This window comes from Python bivittatus, unplaced genomic scaffold (assembly GCF_059951505.1).
Source record: "Python bivittatus isolate LINGU-HERP-01145 unplaced genomic scaffold, Pbiv_v1 ctg000480_np1212, whole genome shotgun sequence".
In the NCBI taxonomy this organism is placed as follows: domain Eukaryota; kingdom Metazoa; phylum Chordata; class Lepidosauria; order Squamata; family Pythonidae; genus Python; species Python bivittatus.
The window spans coordinates 36,727,552-36,741,804 of record NW_028277075.1 but is presented as its reverse complement, the minus strand read 5'-3'; the positions used below and the strand labels follow the sequence as shown (position 1 = coordinate 36,741,804).

General features: G+C 38.8%; 1 long non-coding RNA gene across 2 annotated transcripts in view; it reads right to left on the bottom strand.

The window, feature by feature from the left end:
• Nucleotides 1-8,450: 8,450 nt before the first annotated feature.
• The window catches only part of LOC148214954 (uncharacterized), a 91,192-nt gene continuing 85,389 nt past the window's right edge, over nucleotides 8,451-14,253 (bottom strand). For both annotated transcript variants that reach the window (XR_015797025.1, XR_015797026.1), the window contains exon 3: nucleotides 8,451-13,067. This is a non-coding gene — a long non-coding RNA (uncharacterized LOC148214954). The remainder of the gene's footprint in view (nucleotides 13,068-14,253) is intronic.

The window sequence follows — 14,253 nt, the reverse complement described above, 5'->3', positions numbered from 1 at the left end:
CCAACTGGGTTCCAAAGGGACCTGAGGGTTATACTCAAGAGTCTGCTGCATGGTCCAGTGGAGGCCTTGGCCGCTACCTGGAATAGGAAAGCGGCTGAGGCCTTGGACAAGATCGCACCCATGCGACCTCTCTTGACCCATCAAACCTGACACTCCGCATGGTTTACAGAGAAGTTGAGGGTTTGAAAAGGGTTAAAGGACGTCTAGAGCGTCACTTGAGGAAAACAAGGACCGAACCCGACTGAACACAAGCTTGAGCTGCTATTAATGCTTACCTTGTGGCAGTAAGAGTGGCGAAATGTCAATATTTCTCCACTCTTACTGCATCCGCAGAATGCTGCCCAGCAGCCCTGTTCAAGATCACCCAATCTCTTTTGGGAAAGGGGGGCTCAGTAACCCATTTATAGGGCCACACAGAGAAATTTTCTAGGCATCTGGAGGATAAAATTGCTCAGATCCAGTTCCAGTTGGCTACTAAGTGTGAGGCATGGTCTATAAAGATGCCCAGGATACGTTCTTCTTACCCTGTTATCTGGGAACAATTTGATCCTGTTGAACCTGAGGAAGTGGACAGGGTCTTCTGGATGGTCAATGCCACCATCTGCCAACTAGATCCATGTCCCTCCTGGCTAGTTAAAGCTTCCTGGGAGGTGACATGTGGGTGGGTCCAGGCAATGGTGAATTCATCCTTGAGGGAGGGGGTGTTTCCAGATGCCTTCAAGGAGGTGCTGGTGCACCCCCTCCTCAAGAAGCCATCACTGGATCCCACCATACTGGACAATTTTCATCCAGTCTCCCACCTCCCCTTTTTAGGAAAGGTGGTTCAGAAGGTGGTGGTGTTGCAGCTCCAGAGGATCCTGGAGGAAATGGATTATCTGGACCCTTTTCAGTCAGGTTTCAGCCCCGGATACAGGACGGAAGCGGCATTGGTCGCACTCATGGATGATCTCTGGCAGGAGCAGGTTGGGGGTAGTGCATCCATCCTTGCTTCTCTTGACCTCTCAGCAGCTTTCGATACCATCAACCATGGTATCCTTTTGTTTCAACTTGGGGAGTTGGGAGTGGGCAGCACAGTTTTGCACTGGTTCTCTTCCTTCCTTCAAGGTCAATCCCAATTGGTGTTGATTGGGGGCGAGAGAGCCGGCTCACAGCCTCTCCTTTGTGGGGTGCCCCAGGGTTCGGTACTCTCTCCACTCCTTTTTAACATCTACATGAAACCCCTGGGTGAGATCATCCGTCACCATGGGATAAGGTATCATCAATATACTGATGATACCCAGTTATACATCTCCATCCCAGGTGAGGTGAGTGATGACATGACCACCCTTTCGCAGTGCCTGGAGGCTGTGGGGGTCTGAATGGGGTGGAACAGGCTTCAGTTGAACCCTAGTAAGATGGAGTGGCTATGGATTGGAGGCCCCTCTGTATCCAAGGATGTACCATCTTTGGTTTTGGATGGGGTTGCACTGCCCCAGATGGACCCGGTGCGTAATCTGGGGGTCCTCCTGGACTCACGACTCCTGCTCGAGGAGCAGGTGGCAGTCGTGGCCAGGAGAGCCTTTGCCCATCTTCATGTGATATGCCAGTTATGCCCCTTCCTGTATCAGGAGGCCCTCCCATCAGTCACTCATGCCCTGGTCATCTCTTGGTTAGACTATTGCAATGCACTCCACATGGGGCTACCTTTGAAGAGCATCCAGAAGCTACAGCTGCTCCAAAATGTGGCCACGCAGATCATTTTGAGTGCCCCAAGTACGGCACACATAACTCCTTTACTACACAAGCTGCATTGGGTCCCAGTCTGCTTCTGGGTCCAATTCAAAACGTTGGTTATCACCTTTAAAGCCCTTCATGGCATGGGTCCAGTTTACCTGAGGGGCCGTCTTACCCCCATCAACCCGTCCCACCTGGTCAGGCAGACAGGACATGTTGCAGGTCCCATCAGCGAGAGAATGTTGACTGGTGGGACCCAGGAGGAGAGCCTTCTCTGCCTTTGCTCCCACCCTTTGGAACATCCTCCCCCCAGAGGTGCGGCAGGCTCCTACCCTACCAGCCTTCCAGAAAAAATTGAAGACCTGGCTCTGCCAGCTTGCATGTGGGGGGATAACAACTCTACCCAATCCTGTGGGTGGCTAGCGCCTCGATAACACTCCCTGAGTGATCGCCAATTATTTTGGATCTTTTTATTTTGTATTTATTATTGTAACATTGTAATTTTAATTGATTTTAATTGTTTTGTAAACTTCCCAGAGTTGTTTAATGAGATGGGCGATGACAAATTCAATAGACAAATAAATAAATAAATAAAATGTTTGCACAAAAGGGTAAATTCTCATTCATTCTAGAAAAGAGGAAAAGAATACTGTTGGGTTATATACACCTCATGCAAAGGAGTTAACTGCATTTCCAAATGTCTCTATGAAGAAGTCAAGAATCTCTGCATAGAAGAATAATGTGCTTATGTTTTCTTTTTAGCTGAAGAGACAAAAAACTTACTGTTTTTGTTTTCCATTATATTTTTTATTCCATAATACAGCCAGCCACTCCCTTTCATAAAATTGCAAGTTCAGATGACTATCTGAAGCAGTAATGTTTTAAACTACATTTCTTGAGTACCTTGGAAACCAAAGAAATGTAAGTAATCTACAAATCGTCCTCTGGTGTCCAAATGCTCAAACATTTGCTCTGCAATGAAGTAGATACAGTCCATAAAATCAGATATGAGAAAGGAGGTAATTCAGATCTGTCTATTCTGAAAAAATGAATATCTACTCATTTCTATCTCAGCTAATTTCCTTTAAAAAATCTTAGTCTTTAAATGACATAATAATTCTGAATCCTGGTTCAATAACAAATGAGCAGGTGCAGCTAACCGATCCAAAATAACCCCATTTATAGTACGTTAGCCTTGTAATTTAAACCCTAGGCTCTGCTTATTGCCCTCAGAATAAACTAATGGATGGAAGGCATAAATGTAGTTTATTCTTGTATCTTTTTCTTGCTTATACTAAATGAAGTAAGTCAGAGTTTCTGTTTCAGATGACAAAACTAAAAACCATGGAGAAAAATAAAAACCATTCACAATAGGGGTCTCAGCATCAGATTATTAATAGTGCCTCATGAGGACTATTTCATTAGCTTGAAGGCTGCAACCCTGAAACCTTTATACACATTGATACAACCATCTCTAATGAATCAAAAATGAAGAAAATGAAGAGTATTGCATATCCATTAAACAATTTATTTTAAAAATATTATTTTTAAAGAAAAATAAACAGTGCTTCTTTGCTTTTTCTGGGAAAGCAAAAGGAAGAAACTCCCTAGAAAGAAATTATGTTCATGGAATACTGCCTCTTTGTTCTTTCAAACCCCACTGTCTTCATAGTCCTACCCCATTGCCTCATAGTTACACTCTAATTGCTCAGTGATATCATTAAATACCTGATGTGCTATAGCCAGTCAATACTTGTTGTTGTGTATACCCAATGATAGGTATATTCTAATTTGCATGTAAACCCTCCCCTCTTTAGGCTTCTAACCCTTTGTCTCCAGTACTGTTAATGAACAAATTTGCCCTCCAGTGTAATATGTCCTTGTCTCCGGTTCAAATGTATTTGGGAAGATTCTCCTCCAAAGTCAGATGCCACATAGGGGAACAATATCAGTCCATCATCTCATTGACAATGCATTTTGCAATCCATTTATGTTCATAAAATGTGGGAAGGGGCATTTTGTTCATTGTCTCACTAGCATAGTTCCTTCTTCAAGAATATAAATGGATTGTCCAAGGGTCCTTTAACAAAACTGGATCAGAACATCAGAATGCAAACAGTGTACAAGAGGGAGCATGGCACCAAATTATCTGTAGTTTAAAAGGCTCTGTAAGAAAATCTATAGATATGAAAAATCCATAATTGGGTAGTATCTTTATCAGAAGTAATCAAAATGATACAAAAGAATGTGCCAGCTTTCAATTTTGAGAATATTTGGCCTTTTTGATCCTATTTTTGCTTCTTCCTCATTCCTTGAGTTTTGTAATACAGTGACTGAAGAAGAGTTCTAGAAAACTAAGAACTTGCACACACTTTTGTATCATTTTGGTCAGTCCCAATAAAAGTCTTACCCAATTTTTTTTTTATAGACTAATATTGCTTTTATTGTATCTGAAAATACTGCATTACTTCCCAGACTCCTGATCCACAAGAAGAAAATTTTCTACAATCTTAAGATTAGCTATACAAATTAAGAGTTTGATTCCCCCCAATACCACTAAGTAAAGCAACACAATTTGATATAACTGACGTTTTTCCCTCAGAAAATATTCTAGATTTGCTGACATAGAGCTTTTAATATTATTTGACCTCTACTCTCTACAAGGCCAAGGCACCTGCATGTATCACATATGGTAAAAGATAAACCAGGAACTGTTAGCCTCTGTGTGAATATCAAAGAAGACAGTGAAGTGAAGTATGTTTATAGGGAAGCAGAAATAAAGGTGTCTGGCATAGCCTGAGATATGTTAGGTAATACATTATGTTAACCATAACTAAATAATTAACCAGTAAAATATACAATTGGCAATCAATTGGTAAGTTGCTTTAGAAACTGACAGCAACACCAGGGCTTCCAGTGAGAGTTCATGGCAAAGTAGATGCCCCTGAAGGAATGGGGATGGCATTGCGGTGGAGATTGGTGGCCAGATGGTGAATTCTGGCCGGCGCAGTCTTTCTGAATAAAGGAGAGATTGTCAGATCACCCATTTGCACTTCAGACAGCTGCTCCTCATGAGTAAATTGCAGGAACTGAGGTTTTTGCAGATGGCTCATGAGTTGAGCTGCTGGGAGTCGAGGAATTTCAATCAAGCTCACAGCCATAATGCAGCCTGCTCACAGCCATAATGCAGCCTATATGGACTCAAGGTTTGCACAAGCCTCATTTCTTAAACACTTTGGGATATAATTAATTTACAGCTAAAGAGAGATTTTCTGAGTGGCAGGATAAGAAAATTCCACTTGGTGAGTTATTATTCTTTTCTGGATTACAAAGAAACAAAGGAGGGAAAAGGTTTTAAAGATTTAAAAACTTTTGGCAAAAAGTTTAACAAGGAGTCAATGTAAGAAAGTTTAAAATGGATAAAGGGGACAGTTATTTTGAAAGATTATTTTTTGGTGAAAGTGCTTTTGAAAAAAATGGAATTAAATTAGACTTTCATGGGAATGTTTTTTGTTTACTATTAAAGAGTGCAGATAATGGGTGGATTTTACAAAACAAAAGATAAAAGGTAATATGAGTTACTGTGATGCTGACTGTAACTACAGAGTGCCATTTGAGATTAAAGTATTCAGGGTACAAGAAGACAAAATAGAAAAAAAAAAAGGCAGGGGGAAGCTTGCCTTTAATTCTTTCCCTTGTGATTGTGACACTTTCATTTTTGGATTATAATATTATAATGGCAACCACCAGAAACTGGCAAAAATAGAGGGGAGCAGAGGATTGTTATAGCAACCTTCAGAGAGAGGAATTACACCAGATTTACTTCAAAAAACATTTGAGGAACTCGGCAGTAAGTTAGCTGAATCTAAATTGACTAAATTACTTGATACTAAATTGACAGCTTTTGAAAAAAAAGAATGGATGAAAGACTTGTAAAGATGAAAGCAGACATGAAAGAAGAAGTTAAGAAGATGGAAAGTTCTGTAAAACAAGTGTCTGGAGATGTAAGACAAATTAATGACTAAGTGAAAATTCTGGAGACTAAGAGAGAAGTTATAGACAGAGAGTTAGAAAAAGAACTAGATAATTTGGCTCTATTGAAATTGAGAGAGAAGGAATTTTGTTTGAGATTTTGAGCAATCCCAGAGGATTCTGCTGAAGATATTAGAGAAAAGGTTATTAAGGTTATTTTTTGGATTGGGAGGAGGAGGATACAGAGGCAGAAATTGATAAAGTATATAGAATAAATAAAAGATTTGTGAAAATAAGAAACATTCCAAGGGATGTTTTGGTCCACTTTGTCAGGAAGAAGACAAGGGATCAAGTTTTGCAGCAGCATTATAATAAGGAACATTTTATCACTCTTGGTGGATATGTAAAAAAGCTAAAAAAATTTGGATTCAAATACACACACCAATTCAGAGGATTTTAAAGATTAATATACAATAGAAACAAGAGGTATTTCTTTGGGGAATTGATGGACAAACGGCTGGAAAAAAGTCATGGAACTTTGTTTTTGTATATGATAACTGCAGTGAGATTATTGTATGCACAAAGATGGAAAGATTTGGCACTACCCACAATGGAGGAGAGATGGTGAAGATGATGGAACTTGTTGAGATGGCTAAATTGAATAAAGAATATCTACATTTATTGCTAACTGGAAACACCTTATGGACTTTTTGGATAAAACATAAAAAAATGAACTTATTTATGGTTATGATGATTAGATTGGATAGATTACAGAAATAAGAGAGTCATGTTGTAACTTATTATAGAATAAGAAGGGGTTGGAAGTGTGGGGCACTGTGCTGTCCTGGTTCACTTCTTTCCTCTGAGGCCATTTTCAGTCAGTACTGGTCAGAAACGAGAGGTCCAACCCACAGCCCCTGTATTGTGGGGTGCCACTGGGGTCACTGCTTTCTCTGCTCCTGTTTACTATCTACATGAAGCTGCTGGGTGAGATCATCCATCACCATAGGGTGAGATATCATCAATATTGTCAGGTTCTGCCCAAAGAACTCCAAGAGATAATGCAAATATAATTCTGTTGTGTTTATTAGCTACAACCTCCAGGCAGAAAATCTCCCCAGACTGAACCCTAGTTCCCAAGCCAGCCAGCCACAACACCGTGAATTCCTTAGGGAGGTGCCAGCCTCATCTTCTTGAACTTCCCACGCTCCTGCTGGGAGCTAAGAACACGCTTATCTCCCTGAGCCTGGTCTTCATAAGTCCATTCCACAAATATGCTGATGATACTCAGTTATACATCTCTGCCCATGGTGGGTTAAGTGATGCCACAACTGCCCTTTCTTGGTGTCTGTAGGCCACTGAGGTCTGGATGGGGAGCAACAGGTTGAAACTGAACCTTAGCAAGACAGAGTGGCTTTGGATCCAGGGCTTCTTGGTTCTGAGAGAATTACCATCTTTGGTCATGGATGGGGTGGCACTGCCCCAGACTTGGTGCACAATCTGGGGGTTCTCCAGGACTCACAACTCCTGCTTGAGAAGTAGGTGGCAATTGTGGCCAGGAGGGCCTTGTGCTCTTCTCACAGTTACCCACACCCTAATCACCTCCCGCTTGGACTATTGCAATGTGCTCTACATGGGGCTGGCCTTGAAGAATATTCAGAAGCTTCAGATGGTTCAAAATGCAGCAGCCCACATAGATCTGTAAAAGTCCAGATTTGTGCATGTGTCACCTCTTTTGTGGGAGCTGCATTGGTAGCTGATCTGCTTCTGAGTCCAATTCAAGGTGCTGGTTATCACCTTTAAAGCCCTATATGGCTTGAGGCCTGTTTATTTGCAGGACCACCTTTCTCCATTTACATCTATCCAGACCACTAGAGCAGGGAGGTTGGATATGTTGCAGGTCCCATCATTGGGACCACGAAGAAGGGCCTTTTCCATGGTGGCCCCCTCCCTGTCGAATGTTATTCCCTCTGAATTAAGATTGGCCCCCACCTTGATGTTGTTCCAGAAGGCCCTGAACACATGGTTTTGTCAGCGGGCCTAGGGACCCCAAGCTGAAAAGGAGTCAATCAAGTGGTTGTGTTGTGTTTTTGGCTGCAATGGGGGGGAGGGGGTTGATGGGTTTTGAATTGGAGATTTTACTTTGCAAGCCTCCCAGAGTCACTGTGAGTTGGGCAGCCATATAAATTTTCTAAATAAATAAATTTATAATTGTACTTATACCTGCTGTAAAGATCAGAAGCTACTACTTCGTATGTTTTTTCTTTCTTTTCTATTTTTCTTTTACTTTTTTTTCCCTGTCTTGCACTTTTAGGTTTCTCTTTGATTTCTTTCTTTTTCTTTTCTTTCTCTTATTTTATATTAGTTTGTATTAGTTTTTATCTTCCTTTTAAAAATTTTTAAATAAAATTATATAAAAAAATAGAAATTGACAGCAACGTCCAAATCCTAAATATATTAAGATCAATTTGTGAAAATTGACAAAAGACTAACAAATTTTTACAGCATCTGTTAAATATCCAATATGCCAATGGAAACATTAGCATTCCTTTTACTGCCTTCTACTAAATACATGGTGCTTGACAGTACAGACTATAAAGTTAATTCTCTGTTTACTAAAACAGTTCATGAGAGACAACAGCTGCAGAGGTTTCATTGGTTATGTTTTTGATAAGGAGAAAGTAAAAAGGACACAAATCCATATTTATTGGAATTTTTGTTGTTGTTGTTTTTGCCTTCAAGTCACTGTTTTTTTTTTTAAATATTTTTTTATTTTTACAACAAACACAAAACATACATGAACAAACAAAAACATAGAAAGGCATAAAAAAAGCATCTTCCATTTTATACCGTGTGTCAACCAGTTACCAACTCGTTGGTGCCCCTTTCATAATCTTAAATTCTCATATCATCTATTCAAAATATACTTGTATACTTATCAATTAACAATTATTAATCATTCATAGCTAATCTATAGAATCATTTATTACAAGAAATTTTAACTTTCAATAGGATTAGTAATACATTTTCATCTATCAATTATATGTGTATATATATAATAATTAATATCAAATTTCTATTATAAAATTTCCTAATCCATTACATTACTATATTTTCTCAGTGTCATATAAAATTACTTATCTTCTTACTCTAATTTCAAATCTCAATTTAACTCATCTCTGCACATTCCATAATTTTCAATAACTTCCTCCTGCATAAGTACTTTTTAATTTTTCCAATTCTTAAAAGTTACAGTTCTAACCAGTATCAGTTACAATATCAGTTACAGTTCTAACCGAGTTACAGTTCTAACCAGATTCTTCACTACATGTTTCAACAAAAATGTCTCTAGTTTAAAATCTATATGTTACTATATTCAACCATGTATAAATTTTAGTCTAATCTCTTGAAACATTTACAATCAAATACAATTTTTAACTATATATCTCAGATTTATACTTTATTCCAGCGCTTGCATAATTTTGAGTTCACCCTTTTCATTCAGTATCCCAAAATATCTAGCTGTTTATTCCTTTTTCTATATTATTGGATAAGAGAAAGCAATAATAAATGTCCTTTCAAACATTCTGCTTTTTGAAGCTTCTGTCAATTCCATCATTGTTGTATTCCCCTCGTTTTTCTTTAAACATCTGAAGTAGTTTCTTTCAATATTGTTTTACTTCTTCTTTTTGTGCATTCTCTTAGTACGATTTTCCATTATAATCTTGTATAATCTTTTTCTCACCCTCAGTGCCAAGAACAAGTCTGTCCCTCTTCATTTATCAGTTGATTAACCCTTTTAATTCTCAGTTTATAAGCCTCACAATAATTCTGTTTAATGTTTCTGATTTCTTGTACTATTTCTTCCTTTTCCATTGATCCCGTTTTATGTTTAATTAAGTCCATTTTAGCTTTAATATCTTTTTTTCTTTTTTTTTGCGGGAATTTCTGCAGCTCTTCTTCCAGTTTTTTATAGTCATCCTCAATAGTTTAAAGATCTTTTTCTGCATTGTGTTTCTCGTATAGTTTATTATCTTGATAAACCTTCATTGAGTCAAAGGATTCTTTATCTTTGTTCTTGCCAAAAATAAGAAAAAAAAAAGCAAGAGGAGAAAAAAAAAAAGAAGAAGAAGAGGGAAAAGACTAAGTCTCTTTAAAAAAAAATCCAACTGAGGGGGGAATGGAGAGCAAAGCAGAGCTTCTAGCAGAAAGAAGAGCTACTGCCACTAGTCAGGGCTCTTGTGACTAGCTCAAACTTTCCATCTTGATATTTTCAAAATCGCTTTCAACTCCACTTTCTTGTTTATAGTTACGGATGGCACCTGTATAAACATACACATCCCACTATCTTTTTAGAAAGCACAGGGTCCTTGAGCATGCGTCACAATAGAAGAGCACTATGTCGAGCCTCTAGATGGCAGTGCAACTTTCTTTCATTTACTTTCTCTTAACTCCACTTTCCCCATTTCAAAATCAAAAAGTATAAATTTCTTATAACAATAAAGAAATCTTAGTCAAAAAAAAGGCTTAAGATAAAGAGTTATTGAGTATTAAAAAGAAAAAGCCAATCCAGTTAAAAATATATTTTTTTAAGAGAAAAACATCTTGCCAATTCCACTAAAAAGGGAAAGTTGAAAAGAAAAAAAATTTTCCCCCCTTTTTTTATAAGGCTCAATCTCGCCGCTTAATCCACTTTTCTTCACTTTTAAAAATCTCTTTAAGTTACTTAAGGTGTTCTCTAAGAATAGTTGAATAGTAAAAGTCCATCTCACCCAGTTGACACCCCTCTCTTCCTTCTTCCTTTGGAGCTGTCCCGGCTTTCGCAGCCATTTTGGCTGCCTCTCCTCCGCCGGCTTCAAGAGCTTCTCCCGGGATCAATCTGGGACTTGCGGCATCCCTGAGATCCGCGGGACGCGCCCTTTGCGATCGCCATCTCTACGGGACGGCTTAGGTCCATCGGGACCGTCCAGGGGAGGAGATATCGGCTGCGATCCTGGGAGCCCAGGATCGCCCGCCGTATCGCCGCGACGCCAGCTCCGCCCTCCCTCGCCTTCAAGTCACTGTTGACTTCTGGTGACTGTCTGGACAAGGCCCTGCAGTTTTCTTAGAAAGATTTTGAAAGTGGTTTGCTTCCTAGGGCTGAGAAAGAGTGACTGGCCCAAGGTCACCCATCTGGCTTTGTGCCTAAGGTGGGACTAGAACTCACAGTCTCCCGGCTTCTAGCCTGGTGCCTTCACCAAACTGGTTCAGTGACTTGTTTCTAGAGCTGTACAAGTATTATTGATTCATCTCAAGTTTGGATATTCAGCTTTGAAAGCAACGTGGTTAGCCTTCAGTTGCTCTAGGACAGGACATTTGATTGCAGATTAGACCATGAGCTCCTTCTTGCAAATTTACAACTTAAAGAAAATAAAATCATCATACCATAACAAGATATGACCGCAGCAATATTCCATATGATATGTGGTAAAAAGATAGATTTAATTGTTTAAATGTGATAGAGTGCCTGAAATTTGTGACATCATTAGAGATGAAGCAAACAAAAATGTAAAATGCAAAGAGCAATAGAAGGCAAGTAATGCATTTGCTAATACTTGAGAAAGGTGGAAAGCTGAAGACAATAGAGATAGAAAAAAATTGTCCAACTAAATATTGAGTTCCAGAGAAGACCAAGAGAGAGAGAGAGAGAGAGAGAGATCTGAATAAGCAATGGAAAAAGATCAAGGTAACAATTAAGTGGGAAGGACAGGAGATTTATTTACCAAAATAAATAGCTAGATGCTATCACTCATGACACAACTATGAACTTAAAAGAACTCAAAGAAGCAGTTACTGACAGACAATCCTGCTGCAGTGATGTCCATTGGATCACAAAGAATTGGAGGTGACTTAATTACTAACAGTAACCAAATCCCTTTGAAATCAATAGGGCTTATAGAGGGTTGTGCTGGATTTAGAGGGTTGTACTGGATTTAGTCAATATCCAGATTACAAGACAATGTAATTTGGAACAAATTTTCATTCACATGAGAATAACCAGATCATTCCATTCAAATTCTGGGCCTCTATTATAATTTATTGGTAGTTCTGATACGCTACAAAGGTTAGCAACCCAGTAGCCATGACAAAAAGATGCCTTTTCATTATTTATGTAAAATGCTAAGGTGAAATCAAGGTTCAAATACACTTTTTTTTCTTTTGACTATGCAGTGCAACAGGCTTGTACCTCCTCTTTTTTATATGGGAGAGTTACCACTTATTCCTTGTTATAGTAGCAAACTAGTCTGATTTCAGACTGTTTGCTTCTGACCTTTCCAGAACTAGTTCTCATATCTGAACTCAGAGAAAATCAGAATGGACATTATAGAACATGTGGTCAGACTACTATTTTGTGTTTATTTTTGTGCTTAAATATCCCATTTTTTACTCAAATGGTTCATCACTGATAACCATGTCTACTAGCTATCTATTACTTCCAGCATGGAGACCAGTGTGCTCTGAATTCCAGTTCCTTGGGAACACAGTTAGATTTGACTTGTGTTCATATTCTTTTCTGTAGACTCCCAAAAGGCATCAGGTAAACTACTATGAAAACAGAGTACTAGTTTAACTTGGCCTCTGAGCTGATCCAACATGCTCCCGCTGATGTTTTTATGTTGGATATTTTACCATCAATGAATAATTCTACCAGCATTATCATCTTTAACTGTGAGAAAGCACATTAAGTTCCTGGATCAAACTAGATGGAAGAAGGTATCTATAAACTCCTGATAACAGAATTTATGGCTATAGATACCAAAATCTCAAATAACATATGTATAGAGTGGGTTTTAAAAAATATATATTGAAAACAATAGATATTTAGCCCTGTAGATTAGACATGTTATTAATGAGTTTGACTGAGAGGCCCATCAGGAAATACCAAGGCATATATAATAAAATAGTTGACCATCCTGATAAGTCTTCTTTACAAACAAAAGAGGTTACACATAGTAAAAACAGAAAGTCTTATTCTCCTATTAAGAAAGCCTAGCTGGGGTTCCTGGTATCAATTCTGTGGCACAGGGTGGAGTGCATACTATCTTCTTTCAGTCATTTTCAAAATAAGGCTGACTGGTTTTATTGCTACTCTAATAACAAAGAAGATGTTCAATCTGCTGATAATTTAATTCTAATTAGAACTTCAATTCACATTGCTGGAACTGCACAAAAATGAATAAATGAAACAGCAATTAACCTTTAGTACTGAGCTTATTTTCTTCCTCTCAACATGGGTCAGTTGCCATAGAGATTATACCTATGTGATTTGCAGATGTGATTCAAAAGCAGTCAGGGTGGGCATCTCAGTCTCTTCTCAGTGTGGCACCAGGATAATTAAAAATCTGTTAAAAGCAAAGAGAAAGCTGATCTAAAACTCAAAGGTAAAAAAAAAAAAAGCAGCTGAAGAGAAAGGGGCAGGGGAAAGATTTTGAAAACAATAATGAAAGACCAATTTTACTGAGACAAACTAAAGGTTTGGAGACAATCCACCTTGAAAATGGTACAGTTATTACTGCCATCTGAGACATAGCTTAAGAAAAGCTTTGGGCTTCTTAAAATAGGTTGTACATTTTACAATCGTACATACAGTTGGTTATTTATTAAACTGTATAAAGAATGAATCTACTGATATAACACAAAATAGCAATCCTGCAATAGTGTTCGGCCTTTAATTTGAGTAGTGCCCAAGATGTAACAAAAATTGTATTATTTACAGAAGAGCCAAGAGGAATGCAGACAAGCTGCATTGCCCTTTCAAACTTTTCATATAATTAAGTGAACTCCTGCAGCAGGGAGCCTTCAGTATCTATGGAGGTTCTTCACATAGTTAAGGATTTTCCAGTATCCTTAATTACTCAGCTTCTTCAGATACAAAACCTCTGCTACAAACATTCACCATAATCATATAAAGAATCTAGAGGAACCCTGCAACTTCAAGCAATGGACTTGTCTGTCGCAGGGTGGGGGTAACTGCGAGGGAGAACCCAGAGATATAATGAGCAATGGATACCAGGGCTACTGTAACGTAAGATTTACTAAGTAGTGGAAGCAACAAAATTACACAGGACAGCTCTCATCCTGATTAGCCACATCAGACAATTGGGGAAAGGCACTTTGCCATGACGTGTCTGTAGCTATGGGTTCTTTAGCACCCAGGTTTATACTCCTGGGATCCCCCTTCCCATCTGGCACCAGGAAATGGTGCCAGGGTGATTGATCATGAGATTGACATTTGTATATTCATATCAGTAAGAGTATGGGAATTAGAAGTACTTCCTGCTCCCCAAGCTGCATGCAATAAATCTATTCATGGGCACAGAAAACTAGTTATGTGACCAGGAAGTGCGAAGTGTTAATTACATTGTTAGCAAGAATGGAAAGGTTATTTACATTCTAAAAGTGGAGGCTGCAGGCTCGTTATCCCCTGATTCTGGCAGCTCAGGAGGCAGCAGGACTTCCTTAAAAGAAGAGGCAGGAAAAGACTAGCTTGACTAGTAAAGAAATTCAGGCACTGGTCAGCCTTGCAGA